Source organism: Panthera onca, chromosome B3 (genome assembly GCF_046562875.1).
Source record: "Panthera onca isolate mPanOnc1 chromosome B3, mPanOnc1 haplotype 2, whole genome shotgun sequence".
In the NCBI taxonomy this organism is placed as follows: domain Eukaryota; kingdom Metazoa; phylum Chordata; class Mammalia; order Carnivora; family Felidae; genus Panthera; species Panthera onca.
The window spans coordinates 17,982,686-17,996,285 of record NC_138344.1 but is presented as its reverse complement, the minus strand read 5'-3'; the positions used below and the strand labels follow the sequence as shown (position 1 = coordinate 17,996,285).

Genomic DNA, 13,600 nt, shown 5'->3' with positions numbered 1-13,600 from the left:
TGACAGCTCAGAGCCTTCAAATTCTGTGTCTCCCTCTCTCTGCCCCTCCCTGCTCGTGCTCTCTCTCTCAAAAGTAAACAAACATCAAAAAATAAAAATGCAAGGAATCATCACGACTCAAAGCCACTATGAACAATGTGGAGGTTGTACCCTGCACATATGAGTGCACAGCCAAGAGAAAGCAAATGGGGACTGAAATCCAGTTTGTTAGCCACTCTAAGCACTGAGCGCTCACAGAGGGCAGCATCCACCAAAAGTTGGGAGAAGAGCCTTTTTCAAGCTTTGCAAAAACTATCTGTGGCTTAGCAATGACACCTGCAAACAACCAACTACTTGTTGGAAAAGTTAAGACCACTGAGATACAGAATATTGGTGCCCCTGCCTGAAATCGTAACACCAAAATATCACTTCTTACTAAGCGTTTACTTAGAATGTTTTAGGTAAAATCATCAATAAGACAAAACATAAATAGCTTGATGGGGAGAAGTCACCTAAAAATCTAGAGTGGTTTAAATATGGTATCTATCTAAATTTGGTTTTCTCTGATTATTAGGCTATATATTTTTGCATGCTTTGACCCTATGCTTTTGATAAGAGACATTTTATTTTATTTTAAATGTTTATTTATTTTGAGAAAGAGAGAGAGCACAAGTAGGGAGGGGCACAAAGGAAGGGAGAGAGAGAGAGAGAGAGAGAGAGAGAGAGAGAGACAGAATCCCAAGCAGGCTCCGCACCACCAGTGCAGAGCCCGACGTGGGGTGGAACTCAGGAACCCTGAGAACATAACCTGAGCCAAAACCAAGAGTCAGATGTTTAATCATCTGAGCCACCCAGACGCCCCTGGATGAGAGACATTTTTTTCAGGAAAATGCTAAAAAATTAGAGGAGAAGCATAGAGTAAAATGTTAAGAGCCTATTCCTATTAGGCTCTATTCCTATTAGAGAAATACAGGCCTTGTTTTACACAACATGCAATGAAGTGCTAAAAATTATGTATTGGTCACAAATACTGGTCAGGTAAGCATCTTAAATTTGGTATGGAAATTAAGTAAATTTGATGGAAACTGGAAGTAATTTTTTTAATGTTATTATCACTCCATTTAATTGTACAGGGAATTAAAGGTTTTCTAAATTGTGAAATTGTGCTTCCTTAAAGCAAGAAATACTATTATTTTCAAAATGATACAAGTTATTAATCATGATAAATACTCCAAATACTAAAAAGACATTATAACTTCAAAATTTTTATCAGAATGACCAGTCCATAAAATGCTTTATTTCTAGATACACCAATGAATTGTCGTGTTTGTCAGGGACTCACCTCCTCTCACCACCTTGATCAGTTCTACAAAGTGGAGCAAGAATATAGCTCAAACTCTTACAGGAAATTATGAGAATAAAACCAGAGGGCAGGCATCCTTGGCTCCTTACAGATAGGCACAATATTAAAATCACTATTAGAAAAGAGACTTGTAAACTGCCCTCATTAAGATTAAAGCCCATCCACACATTCCCTGATTGCTTACACCTACATAACAGCAATGTCCTGTCTTCACATGGGACACACAAGAGAAATAAAGAACGCAGTAAGGCAAGGTGTGGAAATGAAAATGAGATTCTAGTCTCTCAACCACCACCAACTCACTCTCTATATTAATACTTCCTTCATGTGCAGACATTCCAAATACTTCCCAGGCTGTCATAATGATTTCTGGGAAAAATGCTTTATCAATAATTATATCCTGTATAAAGATGAATTATCATTATTAGAAACCGTATCAATTCTCAATGTTACGATTCAAATATTAGATATATATTAAAAACTTAACCTCTGATCACCTGAATCAAACCTGTACAAAAATGGCTGCTGTATCTTTATTTATAAAGATAAATATGATTTGGGATATACCATTATATTCAAAATCAGAAAACTTTTTTTTTTTATTTTTTATTTTTTTTAACGTTTATTTATTTTTGGGACAGAGAGAGACAGAGCATGAACTGGGGAGGGGCAGAGAGAGACGGAGACACAGAATCAGAAACAGGCTCCAGGCTCTGAGCCATCAGCCCAGAGCCTGACGCGGGGCTCAAACTCACGGACCGCGAGATCGTGACCTGAGCCGAAGTTGGACGCTTAACCGACTGAGCCACCCAGGCGCCCCAAGAAAACTTTTTAATGAATGTGGAAGGGGTATAGAAATGTGAACAGGTGTGCAATGGAATCAGGAATTGGCATTTCTGGTGTTAACATATAATTGTACACAAACATAAAATGTATACATTTTACCTGCTTTATTTTTGTGTTTTCATTTTACTTTACATAAACGAAATCACAAATTTTGAATGGTTTCTAGCTTCTTTTGAGAAACATACTTGCGAAATTCACCCTGCAGCATGTAACTGTACTTCATCCACTTTTATTGCCATAAAGTATTGCACTGTATGAGCATATCACAATTTTAGTCAGTCCTATTGAAGAACAATGTATTGAGTTTGACTCTATTACAAACAATGCTGCTACCAATGTTATTAACACATCTCTTAGTGTACATGTTCACACATTACTCACAGGAATATACCCACTAAAGTAAATTACTGGGTCACAGGGTATGCAAATATCAAAGTGTTTCCTAAAGAAGTTGTAATAACATACATTTGCACCAGCAGTGTTTAATGAGTTCCCATAACTTAACATCCTCTCCAAAACTTATAATGTTAACCTCTTTTTAAATTTTAGCCACTCTAGTGGTTTATGATGGAGTCTCTTCAGTTTTAATTTATATTTCTCAGATTACTAACGATGTTAAGCACATTTTCACTTATTTCTTGCATATTTACACCTTTTATGAAGTGTATTTTCATGTCCCTTCCCATTTTTCCATTGAATTGTTTGTCAGACTGATTTGTAGAAGTGCTCTAAATATTCTGATACATGCTTTTGGTCTGTTATATGTACTGCAAATATGTTCTTCCACTCTGGCTTGCCTCTCTATTCTCCTTTGACTTTGCAAGAATAAAATTTCTTAATTTTAAGGTAATGAAATGTACCAACTGTTTTATTTATATTAGTGGATTTTATTTCTTCTTATACTTTTTATGAACATGTTCTCCTTGTATTAGCTTCTAAAGTTTTATAGTTTTGCCTTTCACATTCAGATGTACAAATCAATCTTAAATTGATTTTTGCATGGGGTATCGAGATGAGTCATTTTTTCCTATGGATCACCAATTGTTCTAGTAACATTTGTTAAATAATTCCTTCCCTATTACGCTAGAGTGCCAATTTTGTCATAAAGCAAGCATCCATGTACATACACACTGGCCCTCTTCCAGACTCTTTACTTCTTTTGTTTATCCTTGTGGCATTATTTCATGCAAGTATTTATTATAGATTTATAAGTTTTGAGCAAAGAAAATTCTCCTGCTTTGATCTGTTCTTCCAAGACTGCTTAATCTATTCTTGGGCCAAAAATTTTCCTTCAAAATACAAAATAAAAACAAACGAATGAAGATTTTACAATATTTGTTAGGATTACTTGGAGAATAATCCTCAAATGGACATGGATTATAACCTTCAGAAAGACAGAACCTTAGTGGACAACTAAATTAACCCTACATTAAACAATGTTCTGGGGGCACCTGGGTGGCTCAGTCAGTTAAGCATCTGACTCTTCATTTCAGCTCAGGTCGTGATCCCAGGGTTGTGAGACTGAGCTCCACATCAGACTCCATGATGAGCATGGAGCCTTCTTAAGATTCTCTCTCTCCCACTGCTCCTCTGTCCCACTTGCATGTTCTCTCTCTCTCAACAACAACAACAACAAAAAAAAAAAAAAGAAGAAGAAGAAGAAGAAGAAGAAGAAGAAGAAGAAGAAGAAGAAGAAAAGAAAAAAGAAAAAAAACATTCTGGACCAATGTTGACAGAACTTTAAAAAAAAAAAACAAACTCAAAAGGATTCAGCTGATACCAAGGAACTTGTATGAATACAAAAATAAAAATTCAACGCTATGTAAAATAATATAAAAAATTTCTTCATCCTAGGATCTCAAAGTACAATGTCCACCATCCAAAAAAAAAAGTATAAGGAATAAAAAAATAAAGCAGGAAGGGGCACCTGGGTGGCTCTGTCAGTTAAGCATCCAAATTCGGCTCAGATCATGATCTTGTGGGTAGTGGATTCAAGCCCCACTTGGGGCTCTCTGCAATCGGTATGGAGCCTGCTTTAGATCCTTTGTCTCCCTCTCTCACTGCCCCTCCCCCATTTGCATGCGCGGGCACGTGCGCTCGCTCGCTCTCTCTCTCTCTCTCTCTCTCTCTCTCTCAAATAAATATTTAAAAAAGAGCAAGAGGGGTGCCCGGGTGGCTTAGTTGGTTAAGCATCTGACTTCAGCTCAGGTCGTGATTCAGTCTGTGAGTTCGAGCCCTACGTCAGGCTCTGTGCTAGCAGCTCAGAGCCTGGAGCATGCTTTGGATTCTGTGTCTCCCTCTCTCTCTGCCCCCTCCTCCACTCACACTCTATCTCTGCCTCTCAAAAACGAATAAACATAAAAATAAAAAGCAGGAAATGTGTCCCATAATAAAAAACTTCAATCAATATAAAGAAATTCAGATAAAATAAAGTTAATGGAATTAACAGATGAGGGCATTAAAACAATGATTAAAAATATAAGCTCTGAATGTTAGAAAAGGTAAAGGAAAATAGGAACATGATGAGAAGAAAAACTGAAGAAATAAAACTTCCAGAGATGAAAAATAATTATCAGAAATAAAAAACACACTGGATGATATTAAAAACAGATAATATGCTGCAGAAGAAAAGATCAGTGAACCTGGAAACATGACAATATTAACCATACCAAAAAAAAAAAAAAGCGGGGGGGGGGGGTGCGGGGGGAGAAGGGGAGAGAGAAAGTGTAAGTGTCATGCCAAAACAGTTCAAATGTATAAATTTCCCTCCTCAACCTTGAAAAAAACACCTGGGGTAAGTGAGATATTTGAAGAAATAGTGCCAATATTTTCCCAAATCTGGTTAAAAACAAACAAAACTTAACAAGGATTTTTCTCAAAGAAAACTATATACTAAGACACATCATGATCAAATGACTAAATGAAAAAGTCTTAAGACCAAAGAAAATAGAAAAATTACATGGTGGGGGGAAGGGGGTGTGGGGGGAGGAGTCATGCATACTAAGAAAAACAGCAGACCTGTCAGAAATTATGCAAGCCACTTCAGAAACAATTTCACAACATATTACTAGGGATAAAAAGGGACATTTCAAGATACAGAACCCAATTCATCAAGAATATTTAAGAAAACTAAATAATGCATTTAGTTAATATTAGAACTTTGAAATACATAAACCAAGAAGTGAAAGGAAAAACAGACAAATCCACAATTAAAGCTGAAGATTCCACACTTCTCTCTCAGCAATTACTGAAACAAACAGAAAATCAGAGAACTAAACTTTGAAGAATACTATCAACTAATTTGACCTAATTAACATTTTTACAAAGTTCTACTCAACAACAGATCACATGGCATAAGTGCCCACAAAACCAAAACATTCACTAACACAGACAACATTCTGCACTTCATAATAAATACACAAAATATGTTCTTAGATCACAGCATAATTAAATTAGAAATGTATTAGAGAAATAGATCTACAAAATTAACCAAATATTTGGCAATTATACAGGTCATAAAAAAAATCACAAAGTAAATTTAAAAATTCTCTGAACTCTTACAAACACAAAACTTTGTAAAATGCAGAAAAAGGAAAATTAAATAACAATTGCTCCTTTAGAAAAAGAAGCAAAATCTCTAATGCCAGAACAAAAGAAGGGATATCACTATAAATCCCTCAAACATAAGAGTAAGGGAATATAACATGCAACTTTATGCCAATAAATAGAACAATTTACCTGAAATGGACAAATTTATAAGAAAGACACAAACTGAAGCTTATTCAAGAAAAATTAATATAAATCTAAATAGCCCAATATCAGAGAAATCGAGTTCATCATTTAAAACCTTCCCACAAAGAAACTCCAAACCCAGAGGTCTTCACTAATGAATTATACCAAACACTTCAAGAAGCAGTAACACCAAATGTAAACAAACTTTTCCAGAAGAGGAAAACTTTCCAACTCCAGCCGCTGTCTAGATACAAAAAGCAGATAAAACATTATTTTAAAAACTACAAACTGGGGTGCCTGGATGGCTCAGTCGGTTGAGCGTCTGACTCTTGATTTTGGCTCAGGTCAGGATCTCACAGTTCATGAGTTCAAGCCTTGTATAGGGCTCTGTGCTAGCAGTGCGGAGACTGCTTGGGATTGTCTCTCTCCCTCTCTGCCCCTCCCCTGCTCATGCTGTGTCTCTCTCTCTCTCAAAATAAATTAATTAAAAAAAAAAAAAACTACAAACCAATACCTACTATGAACACGGATGATAAAAAAAAGTTAATGAAGTTTTAGCAATGAATCCAGCAATATATAAAGTATAACGAATCATGACCAAGTGGGGATTATCTCAAAAATGCATGATTCCTTGGTATGCTATTCAAAAAAATCAACATAACTAACTACATTAACAGATAAGAAGAGGGGGGGGAATGTGATCATCTCAATAAATACAGAAACGCTGTTTGGTAAAAATTCAATACCCATTCATGATAAGAAAAAAAATTCTCAGCAAGCTATGAATAGAAGAAAACTTAATCTCATAAAGGGTATCTGTTAAAAACCTATAGCTAACAACATACTTAATGGTGAAAAACTGAATGTTTTTGACCTAACATCAGGAATAAGGCAAGAATGTCAGCTTACCACTTCTATTCAACATTGCATGGGGACTACTGACTAGACAATGCAATAAAGCAAGCAAAAAAATAAAAGGTATAAAAAATTTAAAGGAGCAAGTAACAGTCTTTAATTCACAGACAAGATCTACACAGAACATGATCTACACAGAACATTTGAGGACTATAAAAAATGCCACTAGAAGTAATAATTAGCAGAATCACAAATTACAAAGTTTAACACAAAATTAATCAAAAGTCTACATACTAACAATAAACAACTGAAAACTGATTTTCTTTACACTACCACTTACAGTAACATAAAAATATAAAATAGGGATTAATTTAACAAAACAGGTGTAATAACTTTACATTGAAAACTCGGCTAAGTAAAACAAAAGATGATGCAAACAGGGAGAGGTACCAAGTTCATGCATCAGAAGACTCAACATCTTTAACAGGTCAATTCTCCCCAATGTAGCCTCTAAGATAAAAGCACGCACAATCAAAATCCCATTAAGCTTTTCTGTAAAAATTGACAAGCTGATTCTAAAATACACAGAAAGAGGGCGCCTGGGTGGCTTGGTCAGTTAAGCATCCGACTTCGGCTCAGGTCATGATCTCACGGTCCGTGGGTTCGAGCCCCGCGTCGGGCTCTGTGCTGACAGCTCAGAGCCTGGAGCCTGTTTCAGATTCTGTGTTTCCCTCTCTCTCTGCCCCTCCCCTGTTCATGCTCTGTCTCTCTCTGTCTCAAAAATAAATAAATGTTAAAAAAAATTAAAATAAATAAATAAATAAAATAAAATAAAATAAAACACACAGAAAGAAATGGAAAGGATGTAGAGTATAAAAACAACTTCGAAAGAGAAGAACAAAGTTGGGAGGATTTACATCACCCAATTTTAAGACTTACTATATAGCTACAGTAATCAAGATAGTGCAGTATTGCCATAAACAGATACACAGATCAATAAAATGAACAAAGTTCTAAAATAAACTGTTGATTTTCAACAAAGGTGCCTAGGTAATTCAACAGAGAAAATTATAATATTTACAAAATTGCTTCTGGAAAAATTTGACTTTCATACACAAAGAAATAAATCTTACCCCTTACCTCATACCATATACAAAAATTAACTCAAAGTGTATCACAAACCTAAAATGTAAGAGCCCAAAACAGTTCAAATACATGAGGGAAAGGAAGAGAGGTAGAAAAAGTTTTGCCCAATCTCTGTGCCAACCTCTCCAATTTCTACTCCAAATTAGGGCAGAACTATAGGGAAAATCCCTGATCTGAAGCCCTTCAGTCAGCATATGAATCTATTCAAAAGGAAGGAGCATCTCCCATCTAGGTACTCAGAACCTTAGGTACTCCTAAGCAAGTAGTTATTAATTCAAGCACAACCCTCAGAGCCATAAAAGCCTGCCATGAAGAATAAAAAACTGTATACATCCATAAAGCCTAGTGGAGGAAGCATCATAAAGGATTCCCTAAAGCTTAAACAGGACCCAAAATACATGTGATAGAGCCCCAAAATACAACAGCTTAAGTTATGCCCACAGCCATCCCTGAGGTTCACAGAAGGTGCAAAGTTCTTAATTATAGGCATCAATCAGAATGGCTAAATTCCTATAGTGCTGTAACTCAAATCACAGAGTTTTGAGCAGTTAGTGGACAAAAGAAATGTAAATAAGGTGAAAAAGAGAAAAAACCAATATTCAAAGATTTTCAGAAAACTAAAAAAGATTATATTTAAAAATATGAATTAGACTACACTATTCCCATTCTGCCTGTGTGTGTCCAAGTTCTGGACTAAGAAGGATACTTTGATTCAACTGAAAAAATAATGCCTTTTCTCCCAGTTCCCCCTACTGAAAGATAGCATTAAAAACCTCTCCTCAGTCAAGATTTACAAGAAAAATATATAACCATAAGAAACTAGTATCAGAGTAAAGTACTTTAACAAAGAACTCATTTTCATTTTGCAAGTTCATAAAAGTTTTTTACATCACTTAATTCTCAAAAAAAATTTACACTTTAAATAGCAAAATTATTTCTTAAAACAAGTACAAAAAAAAATGTTAAGTACTACCCCCCTGCAGTTTTTACTGACATAATCATCAGGCATGATCAACGATATCTAATATTTAAAATGTTAATGTTGGGCTGCCTGGGTGGCTCAGCTGGTTGGGCATCTGACTTTGGCTCAGGTCATGATCTCACGGTCAGTGAGTTCCAGCCCCGCGTCAGGCTCTGTGCTGACAGCTCGGAGCCTGGAGCCTGCTTCAGATTCTGTGTCTCCCTCTCTCTCTGACCCTCCCCTCCCTGCTCACTCTCTGTCTCTCTAAAATGAATAAGTGTGAAAAAATAAAAAATATATACTTTATAAAATGTTAATGTTGACTTAAAACACAAAAACTACAGATGTAACATACCGGAACCATTAACAAAGACCACTCCAAGTTTTTAAAAGTCAAATAGCCAACTCCAGGGCTTTGCAAATATGGGCCTATGATTTAAGGTGGCAGGGGTGCCTGGGTGGCTCAGTGACTTGGTTTTGGCTCAGGTCATAATCTCAGCATCATGTGATAGAGCCCCAAGTCGTGCTCCACAGTGAACTCAGAGCCTGCTTGGGATTCCTCTCTTCCTCTGCCCCTCTCTCCTGCTCCCACTATCTCTCTCCCTCTCTAAAAAATAAAAATTAAAAAAAAAAAAAAAATGTTTAAGGTGACAAATTCAAAGTAACAAACAGAAGCCTGCATTTAAAAAAAAAATCTCCTACCTCTGCTTAGTTTTTTTCTTTCATCCTTCCTAAGGAATTTCAAGAAACATGGCTAGATTTTCTCGCTTTGTCTTTCATCTGAATATCTTTCTCAGCTAATGTCTAACTCAGATCCTCAAACCCTCCCTTTCTCCTATTTATTGTCACAGTAAATATGGACTACTTACTTTAGAATTTTTTTCTTTTGTGCTTGCTTTGGCAGCACATATACTAAAATTGGAACGACAGAATTTTTCTTTTTTTAAGTAAAGGTAATTGATATGGAAGATGAAGTAGGTAAGATGAAAAAGTGTGGGATTATCTTGGCAATACCAGAAAAAATATATGAGAAACTGTCACTGTATAATACAATAAACTCCAAGTAGACTTTACAAATTTCCTTAATTCATCTACAATAAACCTCAAAATAAACTCCAAAAAGACTGCAATTCAAAGCTCGCAAGACAGTCTGATTTTAAAAAAAGAAAAAATTCAATTATTTACTTCATAACATAGAAAAATGAAAATGTCTTACTAGAAATGATGTATCAGCAAAAAAGTGCACTTAATATGATCCTTGCAGAAAACTCTTCTTTGTTCCTTTTTCACAAAAGGCAATTCCTTAATAAAGAAAAAAATATGAGATGGGTTAGTAAGTGTTAACTCTAAAAAAGAATTAAATATACATTTCATCATTATAAATTCCAACTCTCAACACTATATGTCTGGCAGATAGCACCACAAACACATACTGAATAATAGAAAAATAATTTATTGAAAGTAATTTGTTGCATTTGTCTAATAAAAACATAATGCTGGCCAATTGAGAATTTCTAATGTCACTAACCCATTTTTTTCAAGAAGTATTACTTAAATGTTCAGTGATATTCTATGTACTGCTAGATTCACAAATTGGCTTCCTAGGTCCCATTTTCCTATCCTCCACTTATTTTGATATGCTTTACATTTACTTGCTTATATTTATATGCTTATACTTATTATATTTACTGAATATATGTTTTACTAAAAGAGCTGAAAGTAGTCATTGTATTATGTTCTCATTTAGAAAATTGTCAAATGGTCAGTGACTTGCATTGCCATAAAATATGTTTGTATTCAAATACAATGTGTATACTTGTAGCTTTCACTATCTTTTAAAGGGAACGATGGAATGAACATAATGAACATGAAATACCCAAAATGAACATTAAACTCATCACTGTCAATAATTCACATTTAAAAAAGGAACACTGGGGGCGCCTGGGTGGCTCAGTCGGTTAAGCAGCTGACTTCGGCTCAGGTCATGATCTCACGGTCTGTGAATTCGAGCCCTGCATCGGGCTCTGTGCTGACACCTCAGAGCCTGGAGCCTGTTTCAGATTCTGTGTCTCCCTCTCTCTGACCCTCCCCCATTCGTGCTCTGTCTCTCTCTGTCTCAAAAATAAATAAACGTTAAAAAAAAATATTTTTTTGAAATAAAAAAGGAACACTGGTCAATACTAACTACTGGATTAGTGCATAAGGAATAATCCAGTTTGCTTGGAATAGTAGGAAGGCAGTTAGGTAAAAAAGGGAAAGATGGTAAAAGCACCCACCCGCCTTCCTCACCCAGACTGGCCAGGATCAATTACGATGCTAATCCAATAACTTAGAATTCCATGACTGGGTAATTCTACCAACCCCCAAATAAATCTGTTACATCAAATAAAAACAGTAATTTATCCAAAGAAATACCAGTTTTTGAATCTGATTCAGCAATATTAATTATTATGATACAGCAATTTTGTTTCTATTTGAAATGAATACCTCCTCTAGAGCTGGGGAAAAACACAAACTGCCAAATATTCTTTTTGTATTAATGAATTAAGTACTAAAGGCTTGAACTTTAAAACACACAGACTTTTTTTTTTGCAAGGTTAAAAGGAGCTTGATTTAAAAAGCCATTTCAGCTTTTAATTACACCGAAATGTAGAAAAAACCTCCTTAAATACAGTTTCATCACCAACCAACTTCTATAATCCAAAAATCCAAAATGAAACTATTTTTCATGAATCCTCGATCTAAACAAAACTAAACATTTTTAAATGTATTTCAACACTAGCTTTGTGTGTCACAGAAGAAACTAAGGTTTAATTGGTTATTTACTGTCAAATTGCTAAACACAAATTTGATACATTCTGGTATATTTTCTTGTATCAAAAATTCACTCTCAATTCTATAAATGAACCGTTATTAATGATTTGAGTTTTGTACACAGTTCTCAAATAGTTTCTTAAAGAAAATATTCCAAAAATCAAGTTCTTTTACTATAATCTATAATGAAATGCTCTCTTACCCTCAAAATAAAACCAAAACTAAAATGCTAGTGCTAGTTATCATTAAATTTCATATACTGAACTCCAAATCTCATTGCTTCTGTCCAGACAAGAGCTAGATAACCTGTACCTCCAACTGCTATCACTCCCAAATCTGGTTCCAACCAACCTCCTAGCCCCCTCCATTTCTAATTAACCAACATTGATGTTAACCTGGACTACAAGCCACGGCCCAAAATGTCAAGCTCTGTAATTCTGTTCAAGTTTTTACCTCTGCTGGAAAAAATCTTCCCCTGTCTCTAAAACAAATCTTTCCCAGTTTAATGGCATCTTCTGTGATAGCAACCTCAAGAATACCCTTACCATCAACATCACTTCCAGGGGGCAAAATTATTACAATTAGTTCTGTATCAGTATCTTCTATTATACTCTATGCCTTTTTTAGAGAAGGAACTTCATTCATTTTTGTATCTCCAATATCTAGTCAATAACTAGGATACAATTCAATATAATCTATTCAGAAAATATTTACTGAGCATCCAATATATTCCAGGCACCTTTCTAGGTGATAGGGATAAGTCCCTATATCTATGCCTGACCTCATGGAGCTTACATTCTACTGGGGAAGAACTACAATACACAGTGAATGAGGAATATATTATTGTATATAACAGGTTAGAAGAAAGTCCTTGAAAAGAAAAAAACAGAGCAAGGAATTAAGTAAGATCATAGGGAAGGGATTAAAATTTCAGAAAAGGTATCCAGGGAAGACCTAATGGGGTGATGATAATAAAAGCAACTGCAACAGCAGCAGCAGCAACATTTGAGTATTTATCATATACTAATCAGTATCCTAACTGCTTTAATGTATAACAGAGGTAAAGCCAACAATAATCTATTATCCTTAAAAGGAAATTGAAGTAGGAGTGCCTGGGTGGCTCAATCAGTTAAGCTTCAACTTCGGCTCAGGTCATGATCTCATGGTTCATGGGTTCTAGCCCCACGTTGGACTCTGTGCTGACGGCTCAGAACCTGAAGCCTGCTTCAGATTCTGTGTCTACTTCTCTCTCTGCCCGTCCCTCGCTTGCGCACACTCTCTCTCAAAAATAAACATTAAAAAAATAATAAAATAATTTTTAAAAAAGGAAACTGAAATACTAAGAAGGTACCTGCCAAGGTCTCATAGCTAAGTTAGTCAAATGGTGTCGCTGGGATTTGAATCCAGGCATGCTTTTAAACAGCTGAACCCAGTTCATGCTTTTGTTAAATGAATTAAATACATGACAAAAATAAATGCATCCTGTATACAGCAATGGATTCAAAAGACAGAAAAGCAAATCTCAATCTCAGAGGATGGATATATTTGAGCAGCTTCAGTACATCAATACCTATATATGACAGGTACCCTGACAAATACAGGTGGGTGCTTGCATAAACAAGAATAATATATACTGATAATTTCTCAATAACTTTTAAAGTATGACTTATATTTCCATATGATAATTACCAGAACTAAAACTTAAGACAGTATCACAAAAATCACATGGATAGGTCATAAAAAAAAAAAAAGAAAAAACTTTAAAGAAGTACTCTGAAACAAATGAAACCTTTGAAGACACTATCATTTTAATAAAGGTTAAATGTCAAATATCGTAATTTATGCTGTGGCACAAGTCATTATCAACTTCCAATTTCCCATATTAACAAGAAGAGTTAAATGAA

At 35.2% G+C, this 13,600-nt stretch overlaps 1 protein-coding gene across 7 annotated transcripts in view; it reads right to left on the bottom strand.

Moving 5' to 3' along the window:
- MEF2A (myocyte enhancer factor 2A) overlaps positions 1–13,600 on the bottom strand; it is a 165,496-nt gene that overhangs the window by 120,478 nt on the left and 31,418 nt on the right. For 6 of the 7 annotated variants that reach the window (XM_060617793.3, XM_060617788.3, XM_060617790.3 and 3 more), the window contains exon 2: positions 10,099–10,184. The exons of the other annotated variant lie outside the window; for it this stretch is intronic. The gene's annotated coding sequence lies outside the window, so the exon portion shown is untranslated. The remainder of the gene's footprint in view (positions 1–10,098; positions 10,185–13,600) is intronic. 7 annotated transcript variants of the gene reach the window in all.